General features: G+C 53.9%; 1 pseudogene; it reads left to right on the top strand.

The window, feature by feature from the left end:
* LOC140404550 (calmodulin-binding transcription activator 2-like) overlaps nt 1–18771 on the top strand; it is a 158164-nt pseudogene that overhangs the window by 138473 nt on the left and 920 nt on the right.

Raw genomic sequence — 18771 nt, 5'->3', positions numbered from 1 at the left:
AGACTGAATCACTGTGTGATAACAGTGAAACCCAGTATATCCAGTGCTGACTGAATCACTGTGTGATAAAAAGCAGTGAACCCAGTGTATCCAGTGCAGACTGAATCGCTGTGTGATAACACACTGAACCCAGTGTATCCAGTGCAGACTGAATCACTGTGATAACACCGTGAACCCAGTGTATCCAATGCAGACTTAATCACTGTATGATAATACAGTGAACCCAGTGTATCCAGTGCAGACTGAATCACTGTGTGATAACACATTGTATCCAGTGCAGACTGAATTACTGTGATAAATGTGAACCCAGTGTATCCAGTGCGGACTGAATCACTGTGATAACACAGTGAACCCAGTGTATCCAGTGCACACTGAATCACTGTGTGATAACAGTGAACCCAGTGTATCCAGTGCACACTGAATCTCTGTGATAACACCGTGAACCCAGTGTATCTAGTGCACACTGAATCACTGTGATCACACAGTGAACCCAGTGTATCCAGTGCGGACTGAATCACTGTGATAACACAGTGAACCCAGTGTATCCAATGCACACTGAATCACTGTGATAACAGTGAACCCAGTGTATCCAGTGCGGATTGAATCACTGTGTGATAACAGTGAACCCAGTGTATCCAGTGCACACTGAATCACTGTGTGATAACACACTGAACCCAGTGTATCCAGTGCGGACTGAATCACTGTGATAACACAGTGAACCCAGTGTATCCAGTGCCGGACTGAATCACTGTGATAACACAATGAACCCAGTGTATCCAGTGCGGACTGAATCACTGTGATAACACACTGAACCCAGTGTATCCAGTGCGGATTGAATCACTGTGATAACACTGAACCCAGTGTATCCAGTGCAGACTGAATCACTGTGTGATAACACAGTGAATCCAGTGTATCCAGTGCAGACTGAATCACTGTGATAACACAGTGAACCCAGTGCGGACTGAATCACTGTGTGATAACACAGTGAACCCAGTGTATCCAGTGCAGACTGAATCACTGTGTGATAACACAGTGAATCCAGTGTATCCAGTGCGGACTGAATCACTGTGATAACACATTGTATCCAGTGCAGACTGAATCACTGTGATAACACAGTGAACCCAGTGCGGACTGAATCACTGTGATAACACAGTGAACCCAGTGTATCCAGTGCAGACTGAATCACTGTGTGATAACACACTGAACCCAGTGTATCCAGTGCGGACTGAATCACTGTGATAACACACTGAACCCAGTGTATCCAGTGCGGACTGAATCACTGTGATAACACAGTGAATCCAGTGTATCCAGTGCGGACTGAATCACTGTGATAACACATTGTATCCAGTGCAGACTGAATCACTGTGATAACACAGTGAACCCAGTGCGGACTGAATCACTGTGATAACACTGAACCCAGTGTATCCAGTGCGGACTGAATCACTGTGATAACACAGTGAACCCAGTGTATCCAGTGCAGACTGAATCACTGTGTGATAACACACTGAACCCAGTGTATCCAGTGCGGACTGAATCATTAGAATCTGTTCCGCTCACCGAGTCGCCATTTTCTGTGTTTAGCCAATTTGCCATTTTGTTACTTAATGCTGCTCTGTATTTGAACTCCCCCACACCTGCCTTTACTCCACATTCACTTTACCCCCCTCCTCCATCCCGAGCAGAGGAAATAGTTTCTCTCCCTCGACCCGATCAAATCCTTCTCACAATTTAAAGACTTTCTGAAATCGTCCCTCAGTTTCCTAATTCTCGGAATGTAAATTAATGTGATTGCAGCGGATCCCGGCGTTTAGCTCCGTAATCAGCCTGGTGAATGTGGGCCTGAGCCACTGCCAGACCTTGGGGAGGTGTGGAGCTCGCTGCTGAACTCCGTTCAGCCGGGGCCCTTTTCATACCTGTACACCCCCGCCCCCCGAGATCAGGCCCACCCTTCAGGTAGCCTTTTTGGTTTGTGTCTGTCCCTATCCCTGGGTCTTAGTGGGTTGTGTATTGGAAGTGTAAATCCCTTGGCTCCTGGGCTCTCCCTCCAATCTGAAAATATTCCAGTCAGCCTTCCTCAGGCCCCCACTGAAGGGCCTCGCCCTCGTGCTGAGCTCCCAGCTGCCATCGTTTTGTCCACTCGCATTCTGCCAGCATACCCCTGCAACTCGCTGATCCCGGTTGAGCAGTCCGCCTGCTTTGAGGCTGGTGCCCAGCATGGGCCTCGTCCTTTGGACACTGGGCCAAGGATCATGTTTCCTCTAAGCCGTGTGGCCTTGTTGCTATGTGGCATCCCGCACCCCCCCCCCGTGCAGACCACGCACAAATCGACCTTTTAAACTACCACACGTGTGTGTGTGTCTGTGTGTCTGTGTGTCTGTGTGTCTGTGTGTCTGTGTGTCTGTGTCTGTCTGTGTCTGTCTGTGTCTGTCTGTGTGTGTCTGTGTGTGTCTGTGTGTGTCTGTGTGTGTCTGTGTGTGTCTGTGTTGGTCTGTGTGTGTGTGTGTCTGTGTGTGTCGGGGGCTGAGCATAACCCAATGCACTCTGAAGTAAATGGGAGGGAGGGAGGAAGGGCCAGTGTTAGACAGTGCCTGCTACTCGTCTGTTCTTGATTTTCAATAGGATAAATCTCTCCTGAACCCTATTATTTTTTTATTTTTAAAAAAAATTCCAATTAAAGGGGATTTTAGCGCGTTCAATCCACCTGCCCTGCACATCTTTGAGTTGTGGGGGTGAAACCCACGCAGACACGGGGAGAATATGCAAACTCCACACGGACAGTGACCCGGGGCCGGGATCGAACCTGGAACCTCGGCGCCGTGAGGCAGCAGTGCTAACCGCTGCGCCACCGTGCGGCCCTTGATGACCATTTTAAAACTATTCTCACTTCCGTTCCGCTGCACCTTTTTCCAACTATCTCCCGAGTTCCAGTCTCGCCCCCTTTTTCGATCTATTGCTTTGGTCTGTGTCTTAACCAGACCCTGCTCAATACTTATCTGAAACCGCACCACGCTGTGATCGCTATTGCCTAGCTGTTCCCCGACACTTCTCGCACCTGTTCAGGTGCATTTCCCACTGCTGCGCTCGGCAGTGCTGCACTCCTGCACGTATTGTGGAAAAACTCCATTCCTTTTCCCCATCTCCTGTGTGGCTTTTCAGTTCATCCAGGAGTTTGTTAAAATCTCTTGCGATTACTTTTGATGTCTTTTACTCAGTTTGCATATTTCTGGAGACATTCCTCCACTATAACGTGCTCGGTTGTTCAACCTCTACTCTTGTGACTTTGTGTGATTTATTTATAGTTCAGTACTGCTTCTAACTTTCTGTTAGTTATGTTCCTAATCACCCCCTGCCGTTATTATGTCTAATTAACACAGATACCCCACCATCTCGCGCTCTCTTTCTCATGCAGCTATAACGTTCAGTATTTAATCCCAGTCCTGTTCTCCGTGCTTCTTTTTCCTGCAGCCTTTGGTTCCAATCTGTCGATTATTGCCGCCAGATTCTCCCCTTGAAGTGGATATTCTCTGTTGGGCCCCCTCTGAGGAACTAGGCTCACCGACAACCAAAGAAACTAGCATTTGATTCTCTCTCTGTATGGATTGGCCCAGCTGAATTGCCCCTCCGTGTCGAGGGATGTGCAGGGTAGGACACGGGTATTGGGCAGAATGGCCCCCTTCGGCACTGCAGCAATTCTGTGGTTCTGATGGAGAGAGATGTCCTTATGGGCCTTGGCGGGTTACCCGCTCCGTCAAACTTCTTGACGCAGCGAGCTACCGACAAAACGGTCGGTGACTATTCAGACACCGAGTGACCACAGGAGAATCCGAGGCTGCTGAACACGACCTTGGCGATAGACCGAGCGTTTAAGGAGAGGCTTCATAGAGAAGAGGGAGAGGATCAGGCAGTCAGTCAGCGTTTTGGAGGGGCTGGAGGAGGTTACAGAGATAGGGAGGGGTGTAGGGGCTGGAGGAGGTTACAGAGAAAGGGAGGGTTGTAGGGGCTGGAGGAGGTTACAGAGATAGGGAGGGGTGTAGGGGCTGGAGGAGGTTACAGAGAAAGGGAGGGTTGTAGGGGCTGGAGGAGGTTACAGGGGCTGGAGGAGGTTGCAGGGGCTGGAGGAGGTTGCAGGGGCTGGAGGAGGTTGCAGGGGCTGGAGGAGGTTGCAGGGGCTGGAGGAGGTTGCAGGGGCTGGAGGAGGAGGTTGCAGGGGCTGGAGGAGGAGGTTGCAGGGGCTGGAGGAGGAGGTTGCAGGGGCTGGAGGAGGAGGTTGCAGGGGCTGGAGGAGGAGGTTGCAGGGGCTGGAGGAGGAGGTTGCAGGGGCTGGAGGAGGAGGTTGCAGGGGCTGGAGGAGGAGGTTGCAGGGGCTGGAGGAGGAGGCTGCAGAATCGGATAAGAGCAACAGATTGAAGAAACAACTGTTTTGCACTGTGCCAAAGGACAAGGGGAAGAGTGAGTGTTGTATAGTGACAGCTTTAAAATAACTTGGAGAGTGACGTGCACCGTGACGTTACTGACACCTAAAGCCTCAATCTTTGTTTCTATATTTGACGATGCAGGCAGTGGAGCAATGGAAACGGACTTTGATCCCGACATTCTTGTTCATTTTAGATGTGCAGAAAGCACGTTGTGTGTCCAGGTGCCGCGTATATATTATCCCCAGCTATTTATGGCAAGGTTGTTGAAAGAAGGTGATTAAGTCAAGGGTTTGCAAAGTGGGATTAAACTGACATTCCCTCTCCTGTCACACACACTGCCAAAAGAAAATGGTTCCGGGGGGGATTAATATGTTTGTGACCAGCTGGAAAACATTCAACCCCGTCCCAGTTTCTCAAATAACATCTGAGTCTCTCTTTCTCTCGCCCCCTCCCCCCCCCCCCCCCACCCATTGCTGCCTGTATTTCTGCCCCCCCCCCCCCCCCACCATCGGAAGGACTATAATGATCTTGGAGAGAGAGCAGAGCACATCCACCAGAATGGTAGCTTCACTCCCACGGTTAAATCCCGAGGAGGGATAGAATTTACAGTGCAGAAGGAGGCCATTCGGCCCATCGAGTCTGCACCGACCCTTGGAAAGAGCACCATACCCAAGCCCACACCTCCACCCTATCCCCGTAACCCAGTAACCCCACCCAACCATTTTGGACACTAAGGGCAATTTCGAATGGCCAGTCCACCCAACCTGCACAGCTTTGGACTGCTGACGGATTAATTGTCTGTTTTATATCTGAGACGGGCCATTATTTGCTCTCCAAAGGTATTGAGGTCTCTGTGGGCAGTTTCTATGGAGTTACGTCAACGGGCAGCCAGGCAGCACAATGGCACTGTTGTTAGCACTGCTGCCTCACGGCGCTGACTGGGCCGCACGGTACCACAGTGGTTAGCACTGGGACTGCGGCACTGAGGACTCGGGTTCGATCCCGGCCCTGGGTCACTGTCCGCGTGGAGTTTGCACATTCTCCCCGTGTCTGCGTGGGTCTCACCCCCACAACCCAAAGATGTGCAGGGTAGGTGGATTGGCCGCGCTAAATTGCCCCTCAATAAAAAAATGTCACAGGTCAGGCATGATATTTGTGAATGGTGGGAAATGGGGGTTGAACGAGATCTTGCTGTTCCTGTGCCTCCGCCCCCCCCCCCCCCCCCCCCCTCTTCACCATTCTATGTATATTCTCCTTGCAGCTGGCTCTTTCACACTGCACCGTGTCTCTGCACTACCTTGTTCTGCTCTGTGAGCTGTGTACTGTGCTGCTGTACTCTCTGTGTGGAAGTGTGTGTCTGCACCGCCTTGCTCCGTGGTCCGAGCTGTGAACCGTGCTGCTCTTCCCACTGTGTGTACGTGGGTCTCGCTCTGTCAGGCAGCTCAATGTGCCTGGCCCGGGTCCTGTCATTACTAAATCCTTCCTGCACATTGAGACTGATTCCGTTGCGAGTTTGTGACACCAAATCAAAGTGGAAAGGGAGCGAGCCACTGGCCCTGAAGGCTGCTCGGTGTTTCTGCTGCCCTTTCTGATCAGTGACATAGCGTCGCTCAGGCACCACGCTCGGTGTAGCGACCAGGCCCCTCGCACTCGTACCTCAAACTCACTCACACTCGTCACGCTACCGTCCTCACCACTTGCTACCATGTTGGTGGAGGGCTGATTATTGGTCAGGACAATAACGTGACCTGTGAGTGAGCTCAATGTTCCGAGGATATAGAAGGTGTGGTAGGAACACCGGTCTTCCCGTTCTGTGCACTGACTATGATTCATTCCCCGCGTGTGTGTCAAGTTGCTGGGGCTGTGAGCTGAACAGAATTCAGTCCTCCCTGTGCAGGAGTGTGGCGTTGGGATCGTGATGGGGAATTCCTGGCTGCTATTCCTGTCGTGACGTTGGCTTGTACCTGTGAACAAAGGCCTATCAGGAGCCACTCCTAAAACCGTCGCTGAAAACGTCAGCGGAGGAGTCTGGAAGAGTTTGAGTGTCTCGTTGATTGGATCCTCGCTCGGGGATTTCCGATCGGGACTGTCCAGTCAGCTTTCCAGGAATTGAAAGCCGGGGACTACCGGCTGGTGAGCCTTACTTCAGTGGCAGGGAAATTACTGGAGAGAATTCTTCGAGACAGGATCGACTCCCATTTGGAAGCAAATGGACGTATTAGTGAGAGGCAGCATGGTTTTGTGGAGGGGAGGTCGTGTCTCACTAACTTGATAGAGTTTTTCGAGGAGGTCACTAAGATGATTGATGCAGGTAGGGCAGTGGATGTTGTCTATATGGACTTCAGTAAGGCCTTTGACAAGGTCCCTCATGGTAGACTAGTACAAAAGGTGAAGTCACACGGGATCAGGGGTGAACTGGCAAGGTGGATACAGAACTGGCTAGGTCATAGAAGGCAGAGAGTAGCAATGGAAGGGTGCTTTTCCGATTGGAGGGCTGTGACCAGTGGTGTTCCACAGGGATCAGTGTTGGGACCTTTGCTGTTCGTAGTATATATAAATGATTTGGAGGAAAATGTAACTGGTCTGATTAGTAAGTTTGCAGACGACATAAAGGTTGGTGGAATTGTGGATAGCGATGAGGACTGTCAGAGGATACAGCAGGATTTAGATTGTTTGGAGACTTGGGCGGAGAGATGGCAGATGGAGTTTAATCCGGACAAATGTGAGGTAATGCATTTTGGAAGGTCTAATGCAGGTAGGGAATATACAGTGAATGGTAGAACCCTCAAGAGTATTGAAAGTCAGAGAGATCTAGGAGTACAGGTCCACAGGTCACTGAAAGGGGCAACACAGGTGGAGAAGGTAGTCAAGAAGGCATACGGCATGCTTGCCTTCATTGGCCGGGGCATTGAGTGTAAGAATTGGCAAGTCATGTCGCAGCTGTATAGAACCTTAGTTAGGCCACACTTGGAGTATCGTGTTCAATTCTGGTCGCCACACTACCAGAAGGATGTGGAGGCTTTAGAGAGGGTGCAGAAGAGATTTACCAGAATGTTGCCTGGTATGGAGGGCATTAGCTATGAGGAGCAGTTGAATAAACTCGGTTTGTTCTCACTGGAACGACGGAGGTTGAGGGGCGACCTGATAGAGGTCTACAAAATTATGAGGGGCATAGACAGAGTGGATAGTCAGAGGCTTTTCCCCAGGGTAGAGGGGTCAATTACTAGGGGGCATAGGTTTACGGTGCGAGGGGCAAAGTTTAGAGTAGATGTACGAGGCAAGTTTTTTACGCAGAGGGTAGTGGGTGCCTGGAACTCGCTACCGGAGGTGGTAGTGGAAGCAGGGACGATAGGGACATTTAAGGGGCATCTTGACAAATACATGAATAGGATGGGAATAGAAGGATACGGACCCAGGAAGTGTAGAAGATTGTAGTTTAGTCGGGCAGCATGGTCGGCACGGGATTGGAGGGCCGAAGGGCCTGTTCCTCTGCTGTACTTTCCTTTGTTCTTTGTTGTGTGAGCGTGACCAGACGGAACATTTGAGTTGAGACTGTGATTGTTCCCCTCCACACAGGCCTCTTCCGACTCGTTTGAGGAACGGATTATCGCCGTCTGCGAGGCGATGATGTCCCGATCGTGCTGGCTGCGCTCGGAGCAACTCATCCACGGCATCAGTTTCCGTGGCATGACACTACTGCACCTCGCTGCTGCTCAGGGGTACGCCCGGCTCATCGAGACCCTCATCAAATGGAGGCAAGCAGGCAACCCCCCCCCCCCCCCCCCCGGGTCCCCTCATGCACCCCCCCCCCCCCCGGCCCGATCGTCCCTGCCCCCGGCCCCCCCCGGCCCCCTCGTCCCATCCACCCCCGGCCCCCTCGTTCCTCCCCCCCGTCCCCCTCGTCCCTGCCCCCGGCCCCCTCGTCCCATCCACCCCCGGCCCCCTCGTTCCTCCCCCTCGTCCCATCCACCCCCGGCCCCCTCGTCCCATCCACCCCCGGCCCCCTCGTCCCATCCACCCCCGGCCCCCTCGTTCCTCCCCCCCCTCGTCCCTGCCCCCGGCCCCCTCGTCCCATCCACCCCCCGGCCCCCTCGTTCCTCCCCCCCGGCCCCCTCGTTCCTCCCCCCCGGCCCCCTCGTTCCTCCCCCCCGGCCCCCTCGTTCCTCCCCCCCGGCCCCCTCGTTCCTCCCCCCCGGCCCCCTCGTTCCTGGCCCCTCGTCCCTGGCCCCCACCCAGCCCCCTTGTCCCCCTCGTCCCCCCCGTTGACAGAACAGCACCTCTCAATATCCAGGTCAGGCTGACAAGTGGCCAGTGAAGCTCTCCCCTCATTCCCCGCACCCTTTAATAACAAGAGAGGATCTAACCACCGCCCCTTGACATTCAATGGCGTCACCATCGCTGAATCCCCACAATCAACATCCTGGGGGTTACCATTGATCAGAAACTGAACTGGACCCGGCCACATTAATACTGTGGCTACCAGGGCAGGTCAGAGGCTGGGAATCCTGCGGAGAGTAACTCACCTCCTGACTCCCTACAGCCTGTCCGCCATCGACAAGGCACAAGTCAGGAGTGTGATGGAATACTCTCCACTTGCCTGGATGAGCGCAGCTCCAACAACACTCAAGAAGCTCAACACCATCCAGGACAAAGCAGCCCCGCTTGATTGCCCCCCTTCCACATACATTCACTCCCTCCCCCACCGACGCACAGTGACAGCCGTGTGTACCGTCTACAAGATGCACTGCAGCAACTCACCGAGGTTCCTGAGGCAGCACCTTCCAAACCCACGGCCTCTACCATCTAGAAGGACAAGAGCAGCGGATACCTGGGAACCCCACCACCTGGAGGTCCCCCTCCGAGTCACTCACCCCCCCCCCCCCGACTGGGAAATATATCGGCCGTTCCTTCACTGTCGCTGGGTCAACATCCTGGAACTGCCTCCCTAACAGCACAGTGGGTGTACCTACACCTCAGGGACTGCAGCGGCTGAAGAAGGCGGCTCACCCCCACCTTCTGAAGCGGCAACTCGGGATGGGCAATAAATGCTGGGCCCGGCCAGCGACGCACACATCCCGGGAAGGAATTTTTTAAAACCGCGTCTCTCCCTCGGTGCTGTAATCACAGCCCCGGTTACACACAGCGTCTCTCCCTCAGTGCTGTAATCACAGCCCCGGTTACACACACACCTCTCCCTCAGTGCTGTAATCACAGCCCCGGTTACACACACGCCTATCCTTCGGTGCTGTAATCACAGCCCCGGTTACACACACACCTCTCCCTCAGTGCTGTAATCACAGCCCCGGTTACACACACGCCTCTCCCTCGGTGCTGTAATCACAGCCCCGGTTACACACACGCCTCTCCCTCGGTGCTGTAATCACAGCCCCGGTTACACACACACCTCTCCCTCAGTGCTGTAATCACAGCCCCGGTTACACACACGTCTCTCCCTCGGTGCTGTAATCACAGCCCCGGTTACACACACACCTCTCCCTCAGTGCTGTAATCACAGCCCCGGTTACACACACGCCTCTCCCTCGGTGCTGTAATCACAGCCCCGGTTACACACACGCCTCTCCCTCGGTGCTGTAATCACAGCCCCGGTTACACACACACCTCTCCCTCGGTGCTGTAATCACAGCCTCGGTACACACACGTCTCTCCCTCGGTGCTGTAATCACAGCCCCGGTTACACACACGCCTCTCCCTCGGTGCTGTAATCACAGCCCCGGTTACACACACGCCTCTCTCTCGGTGCTGTAATCACAGCCTCGGTACACACACACCTCGCCCTCAGTGCTGTAATCACAGCCCCGGTTACACACACGCCTGTCCCTCGGTGCTGTAATCACAGCCTCGGTACACACACACCTCTCCCTCAGTGCTGTAATCACAGCCCCGGTTACACACACACCTCTCCCTCAGTGCTGTAATCACAGCCTCGGTTACACACACGCCTCTCCCTCGGTGCTGTAATCACAGCCCCGGTTACACACACACCTCTCCCTCAGTGCTGTAATCACAGCCTCGGTTACACACACGCCTCTCCCTCGGTGCTGTAATCACAGCCCCGGTTACACACACACCTCTCCCTCAGTGCTGTAATCACAGCCTCGGTTACACACACGCCTCTCTCTCGGTGCTGTAATCACAGCCCCGGTTACACACACGCCTCTCCCTCGGTGCTGTAATCACAGCCCCGGTTACACACACACACCTCTCCCTCGGTGCTGTAATCACAGCCCCGGTTACACACACGCCTCTCCCTCAGTGCTGTAATCACAGCCCCGGTACACACCCACCTCGCCCTCAGTGCTGTTATCACAGCCTCGGTTACACACACGCCTCTCCCTCAGTGCTGTAATCACAGCCCCGGTTACACACAGGCCTGTCCCTCGGTGCTGTAATCACAGCCCCGGTTACACACACGCCTCTCCCTCGGTGCTGTGATCACAGCCCCGGTTACACACACGCCTCTCCCTCAGTGCTGTAATCACAGCCCCGGTTACACACACACCTCTCCCTCAGTGCTGTAATCACAGCCTCGGTACACACACGCCTCTCCCTCGGTGCTGTAATCACAGCCCCGGTTACACACACGCCTCTCCCTCAGTGCTGTAATCACAGCCCCGGTTACACACACGCCTCTCCCTCAGTGCTGTAATCACAGCCCCGGTTACACACACGCCTCTCCCTCAGTGCTGTAATCACAGCCCCGGTTACACACACACCTCTCCCTCAGTGCTGTAATCACAGCCTCGGTACACACACGCCTCTCCCTCAGTGCTGTAATCACAGCCCCGGTTACACACACACCTCTCCCTCAGTGCTGTAATCACAGCCTCGGTACACACACGCCTCTCCCTCGGTGCTGTAATCACAGCCCCGGTTACACACACGCCTCTCCCTCGGTGCTGTAATCACAGCCTCGGTACACACACGCCTCTCCCTCGGTGCTGTAATCACAGCCTCGGTTACACACACGCCTCTCCCTCAGTGCTGTAATCACAGCCTCGGTTACACACACGCCTCTCCCTCAGTGCTGTAATCACAGCCCCGGTTACGCACAAGCCTCTCCCTCAGTGCTGTAATGGTTAGAAATCTTGGGAACGGTTTATTTTGTTGAAATGTTTTGTGTTGTTTTGGGTTTGAGATCTGACCTGACGGTGTTTCCTGGGTTTGTCACTTTTGTAATTGTTCAGGATGGTAAATGCCGAAAGTTTGGACCTGGAGCAGGAGGTGGACCCTCTGAACGTCGACCATTTCTCGTGCACCCCTCTGGTGAGTCCTGGGAATTCCTGTCGGCTGAGTTTCAGACATTCCTGCTGTGGCCTGTGTTTTATCTGAGTGTGTGACGGACGGGTCAGAGGCTCTGCTGTGTCTCCGAGCCCTGTGTCTGCGCTGGGGATCACCGTGAGGGGGCGGGTAGATCACTGTGAGGGGATCGATTAGATCACTGAGGGGATCGGGTAGATCACTGTGAGGGTGAGAGGGTCGGGTAGATCACAGTGAGGGGATTGGGTAGATCACTGAGGGGATCAGGTAGATCACAGTTAGGGGATTGGGTCAATCACTGAGGGGATCAGGTAGATCACAGTTAGGGGATTGGGTCGATCACTGAGGGGATCGGGTAGATCAATGTGAGGGTGAGAGGGTCGGGTAGATCACAGTGAGGGGATTGGGTCGATCACTGAGGGGATCGGGTAGATCAATGTGAGGGTGAGAGGGTCGGGTAGATCACAGTTAGGGGATTGGGTCGATCACTGTGACAGGAGTGGGTAGATCACTGTGAGGGTGAGGGGATCGGGTAGATCACAGTGAGGGGATTGGGTCGATCACTGAGGGGATCGGGTAGATTAACCACTTATTGCGGTTGATTGCGGTTTATTGAGGTTGATTGCGGCTGATTGCGGCTGATTGCGGTTGATTGCGGCTGATTGCGGTTGATTGCGGCTGATTGCGGTTGATTGCGATTTATTGCGGCTGATTACAGTTGATTGGGGTTGATTTCGGCTGATTGCGATTGATTGCGGTTTATTGCGGCTGATTATGGTTGATTGCGATTGATTGCGGCTGATTACGGTTGATTGGGGTTGATTTCGGCTGATTGCGGTTTATTGCGGCTGATTACAGTTGATTGCGATTGATTACGGTTGATTGCAGTTTATTGCGGCTGATTGCGGCTGATTGCGGTTGATTGCGGCTGATTGCGGTTTATTACGGTTGATTGCGGTGTATTACGGTTGATTGCGGCTGATTGCGGTTGATTACGGTTGATTGCGGCTGATTGCGGTTTATTACGGTTTATTACGGTTTATTGCGATTGATTGCGGTTTATTGCGGCTGATTGCGGCTGATTGCGGTTGATTGCGGTTGATTGCGGCTGATTGCGGCTGATTGCGGTTGATTGCGGTTGATTGCGGCTGATTGCGGTTTATTGCGGCTGATTGCGGCTGATTGCGGTTGATTGCGGTTGATTGCGGTTGATTGCGGCTGATTGCGGTTGATTGCGGTTGATTGCGGTTGATTGCGGCTGATTGCGGTTGATTGCGGTTGATTGCGGCTGATTGCGGTTGATTGCGGTTGATTGCGGCTGATTGCGGCTGATTGCGGTTGATTGCGGTTGATTGCGGTTGATTGCGGTTGATTGCGGCTGATTGCGGTTGATTGCGGTTGATTGCGGCTGATTGCGGCTGATTGCGGCTGATTGCGGCTGATTGCGGTTGATTGCGGTTGATTGCGGCTGATTGCGGTTGATTGCGGCTGATTGCGGCTGATTGCGGTTGATTGCGGTTGATTGCGGTTGACTGCGGCTGACTGCGGCTGACTGCGGCTGACTGCGGTTGACTGCGGCTGACTGCGGTGGACTGCGGTGGACTGCGGCTGACTGCGGCTGACTGCGGCTGACTGCGGCTGACTGCGGCTGACTGCGGTTGATTGCGGTTGACTGCGGCTGACTGCGGCTGACTGCGGTTGATTGCGGTTGATTCTCACTGCTCCAATTTCTGTTTCTCCAGATGTGGGCCTGTGCACTGGGCCACGTTGAAGCCGCTGTTACCCTCTACGGATGGAATAGCCAAGCCCTTGCCATCCCCGACTCTTTGGGGCGTCTCCCCTTGCACGTGGCCCGTTCCCGAGGCCACGTGCGGCTGGCCATGTGTCTGGAGGAGCTGCAGAGGCAGGATCGCCAGGTCCCGGGAGGCTCCTCGCCCGCCAGGCCGCCCGCCAGGTTACCGGAGATGGACGGAACAGACACCCACTGGAACCTGTGGACCGGCAGCAGCCCTGACGCTGGGAAGACACCTTCAACCTTGTCAATGAGCCCAGATACAGGTACAGGAGCAGGTACAGGAGCAGTTGCAGGTGCAGGAGCAGGTACAGGAGCAGTTGCAGGTGCAGGAGCAGGTACAGGAGCAGGAGCAGGTACACTAGAGGAGCAGGAGCGGGGACAGGAGCAGGGACAGGAGCAGGGACAGGAGCAGGGACAGGAGCAGGGACAGGAGCAGGGACAGGAGCAGGGACAGGAGCAGGTACAGGAGCAGGTACAGGAGCAGGTACAGGAGCAGGTACAGGAGCAGGTACAGGTACAGGTGCAGGAGCAGGTACAGGTACAGGAGCGGGTGCAGGTGCAGGAGCGGGTACAGGTGCAGGAGCGGGAGCAGGTGCAGGAGCAGGTGCAGGTGCAGGTGCAGGTACAGGAGCAGGAGCAGGGACAGGAGCAGGTACAGGAGCAGGGACAGGAGCAGGGACAGGGGCAGGGACAGGAGCAGGGACAGGAGCAGGGACAGGTGCAGGTACAGGAGCAGGGACAGGAGCAGGGACGGGAGCAGGGACAGGAGCAGGGACAGGAGCAGGTACAGGAGCAGGTGCAGGAGCAGGTACAGGAGCAGGGACAGGAGCAGGGACAGGAGCAGGGACAGGTACAGGAGCTGGTGCAGGTGCAGGTGCAGGTACAGGAGCAGGGACAGGAGCAGGGACAGGGGCAGGGACAGGAGCAGGGACAGGAGCAGGGACAGGTGCAGGTACAGGAGCAGGGACAGGAGCAGGGACAGGAGCAGGGACAGGAGCAGGTGCAGGAGCAGGGACAGGAGCAGGGACAGGAGCAGGGACAGGAGCAGGGACAGGAGCAGGGACAGGAGCAGGGACAGGAGCAGGGACAGGAGCAGGGACAGGAGCAGGTACAGGAGCAGGTACAGGAGCAGGGACAGGAGCAGGGACAGGAGCAGGGACAGGAGCAGGTACAGGAGCAGGGACAGGAGCAGGGACAGGAGCAGGGACAGGAGCAGGGACAGGAGCAGGGACAGGAGCAGGGACAGGAGCAGGGACAGGAGCAGGGACAGGAGCAGGGACAGGAGCAGGGACAGGAGCAGGGACAGGAGCAGGGACAGGAGCAGGGACAGGAGCAGGGACAGGAGCAGGGACAGGAGCAGGGACAGGAGCAGGGACAGGAGCAGGGACAGGGGCAGGTAAACCTGCACCTTCAGTGTGATTTGGACAAGTTGAGAGAGTGGGTGAATGAATGGCAGGTGCTGTATAATGTGGAGAAATGGGAGGTTATTCACTTTGGCAGCAAAAACGAGAAGGCAGAATATTATCTGAATGGGCCATAAATTAGGAGAGGTGAACTTGCAACGAGAACTGGGTGTCCTTGTGCACCAGTCACTGAAGGTAAGCAGGCAGGTACTGCAGGTGATAGAGAAGGTAAATGGTATGTTGGCCTTCATAGCGAGAGGATTTGAGTACGGAGCAGGGATGTGTTGCTGCGATTATACAGGAGCCTCGGTGAGGCCACACCTGGAATATTGTGGGCAGTTTTGGTCTCCATATCTGAGGAAGGATGTTCTTGCTCTCGAGGGAGAGCAGCGAAGGATGTTCTTGCTCTCGAGGGAGAGCAGCGAAGGATGTTCTTGCTCTCGAGGGAGAGCAGCGAAGGATGTGTCTTGCTCTCGAGGGAGCGCAGCGAAGGTTTACCCAGACTGATTCTTGGGATGGCGGGACTGACGTACGAGGAGAGATTGAATCGGTCAGAATTGTATTCGTTGGAGTTCGGAAGAATGAGGGGGGATCTCATAGAAACCTATAAAATTCTAACAGGGCTGGACAGGGTCGATGCAGGAAGGATGTTCCCGATGGTGGGGGGGACTGGACAGGGTTGATGCAGGAAGGATGTTCCCGATGGTGGGGGGGGACTGGACAGGGTCGATGCAGGAAGGATGTTCCCGATGGTGGGGGGAACTGGACAGGGCCGATGCAGGAAGGATGTTCCCGATGGTGAGGGGGACTGGACAGGGTCGATGCAGGAAGGATGTTCCCGATGGTGGGGAGGGACTGGACAGGGTGGATGCAGGAAGGATGTTCCCGATGGTGGGGGGGACTGGACAGGGTCGATGCAGGAAGGATGTTCCTGATGGTGGGGGGGACTGGACAGGGTGGATGCAGGAAGGATGTTCCCGATGGTGGGGGGGACTGGACAGGTAGGATGCAGGAAGGATGTTCCCGATGGTGGGGGGGACTGGACAGGGTCGATGCAGGAAGGATGTTCCCGATGGTGGGGGGACTGGACAGGGTCGATGCAGGAAGGATGTTCCCGATGGTGGGGGGGGGACTGGACAGGGTCGATGCAGGAAGGATGTTCCCGATGGTGGGGGGGGGACTGGACAGGGTCGATGCAGGAAGGATATTATTATTATTATTTTTTATATAATTATTATAATTATTGTATTATTATTATTTTTTATAAAAATTTAATTTAGTTGTTAGCCAGATCTTGGTAGAAAGTTAGAGGAATGGCAGGGAAGGGAGTGCAATGTTTCTCCTGCAGGATGTTTGAGGTGAGGGATGCAGTTAGTGTCCCTGCTGATTTTACCTGCAGGAAGTGCTGCCATCTCCAGCTCCTCCAAGACCGAGTTAGGGAACTGGAGCTGGAGTTGGAAGAACTTCGGATCATTCGGGAGGCAGAAGGGGTCAGAGATAGCAGCTTCAGGGAATTAGTTACACCAAAGATTGGAGATAGGTGGGTAACTGTAAGAGGGACTGGGAAAAAACAGTCAGTGCAGGGATCCCCTGCGGTCGTTCCCCTGAGAAACAAGTATACCGCTTTGGATACTTGTGGGGGGGGGGACTTACCAGGGGTAAGCCATGGGGTACGGGCCCTCTGGCACGGAGTCTGTCCCTGTTGCTCAGAAGGGAAGGGGGGAGAGGAGCAGAGCATTAGTAATTGGGGACTCTATAGTCAGGGGCACAGATAGGAGATTTTGTGGAAGCGTGAGGGACTCACGTTTGGTATGTTGCCTCCCAGGTGCAAGGGTACGTGATGTCTCAGATCGTGTTTACCGGGTCCTTAGGGGGGAGGGGGAGCAGCCCCAAGTCGTGGTCCACATTGGCACTAACGACATAGGTAGGAAAGGGGACAAGGATGTCAGGCAGGCTTTCAGGGAGCTAGGATGGAAGCTCAGAACTAGAACAAACAGAGTTGTTATCTCTGGGTTGTTGCCCGTGCCACGTGATAGTGAGATGAATAGGGAGAGAGAGCATTTAAACACGTGGCTACAGGGATGGTGCAGGCGGGAGGGATTCAGATTTTTGGATAACTGGGGCTCTTTCTGGGGAAGGTGGGACCTCTACAGACAGGATGGTCTACATCTGAACCTGAGGGGCACAAATATCCTGGGGGGGAGATTTGTTAGTGCTCTTTGGGGGGGTTTAAACTAATGCAGCAGGGGCATGGGAACCTGGATTGTAGTTTTAGGGTAAGGAAGAATGAGAGTATAGAGGTCAGGAGCACAGATTTGACGTCGCAGGAGGGGGCCAGTGTTCAGGTAGGTGGTTTGAAGTGTGTCTACTTCAATGCCAGGAGTATACGAAACAAGGTAGGGGAACTGGCAGCATGGGTTGGTACCTGGGACTTCGATGTTGTGGCCATTTCGGAGACATGGCTAGAGCAGGGACAGGAATGGATGTTGCAGGTTCCGGGGTTTAGGTGTTTTAGTAAGCTCAGAGAAGGAGGCAAAAGAGGGGGAGGTGTGGCGCTGCTAGTCAAGAGCAGTATTACGGTGGCGGAGAGGATGCTAGATGGGGACTCTTCTTCCTAGGTAGTATGGGCTGAAGTTAGAAACAGGAAAGGAGAGGTCACCCTGTTGGGAGTTTTTTATAGGCCTCCTAATAGTTCTAGGGATGTAGAGGAAAGGATGGCGAAGATGATTCTGGATATGAGCGAAAGTAACAGGGTAGTTATTATGGGAGACTTTAACTTTCCAAATATTGACTGGAAAAGATATAGTTCGAGTACAATAGATGGGTCGTTTTTTGTACAGTGTGTGCAGGAGGGTTTCCTGAAACAATATGTTGACAGGCCAACAAGAGGCGAGGCCACGTTGGATTTGGTTTTGGGTAATGAACCAGGCCAGGTGTTGGATTTGGAGGTAGGAGAGCACTTTGGGGACAGTGACCACAATTCGGTGACGTTTACGTTAATGATGGAAAGGGATAAGTATACACCGCAGGGCAAGAGTTATAGCTGGGGGAAGGGCAATTATGATGCCATTAGACGTGACTTGGGGGGGATAAGGTGGAGAAGTAGGCTGCAAGTGTTGGGCACACTGGATAAGTGGGGCTTGTTCAAGGATCAGCTACTGCGTGTTCTTGATAAGTATGTACCGGTCAGACAGGGAGGAAGGCGTCGAGCGAGGGAACCGTGGTTTACCAAGGAAGTGGAATCTCTTGTTAAGAGGAAGAAGGAGGCCTATGTGAAGATGAGGTGTGAAGTTTCGGTTGGGGCGATGGATAGTTACAAGGTAGCGAGGAAGGATCTAAAGAGAGAGCTAAGACGAGCAAGGAGGGGACATGAGAAGTATTTGGCAGGAAGGATCAAGGAAAACCCAAAAGCTTTCTATAGGTATGTCAGGAATAAGCGAATGACTAGGGAAAGAGTAGGACCAGTCAAGGACAGGGATGGGAAATTGTGTGTGGAGTCTGAAGAGATAGGCAAGATACTAAATGAATATTTTTCGTCAGTATTCACTCAGGAAAAAGACAACGTTGTGGAGGAGAATGCTGAGCCCCAGGCTAATAGAATAGATGGCATTGAGGTACGTAGGGAAGAGGTGTTGGCAACTCTGGACAGGCTGAAGATAGATATGTCCCCGGGACCTGATGGGATTTATCCTAGGATTCTATGGGAGGCCAGGGAAGAGATTGCTGGACCTTTGGCTTTGATTTTTATGTCATCATTGGCTACAGGAATAGTGCCAGAGGACTGGAGGACAGCAAATGTGGTCCCTTTGTTCAAAAAGGGGAGCAGAGACAACCCCGGCAACTATAGACCGGTGAGCCTCACGTCTGTAGTGGGTAAAGT

Source organism: Scyliorhinus torazame, chromosome 31 (assembly GCF_047496885.1).
Source record: "Scyliorhinus torazame isolate Kashiwa2021f chromosome 31, sScyTor2.1, whole genome shotgun sequence".
In the NCBI taxonomy this organism is placed as follows: Eukaryota; Metazoa; Chordata; class Chondrichthyes; order Carcharhiniformes; family Scyliorhinidae; genus Scyliorhinus; species Scyliorhinus torazame.
The sequence above is the reverse complement of the archived record's forward strand: the minus strand, read 5'-3'. Positions and strand labels throughout refer to the sequence as shown.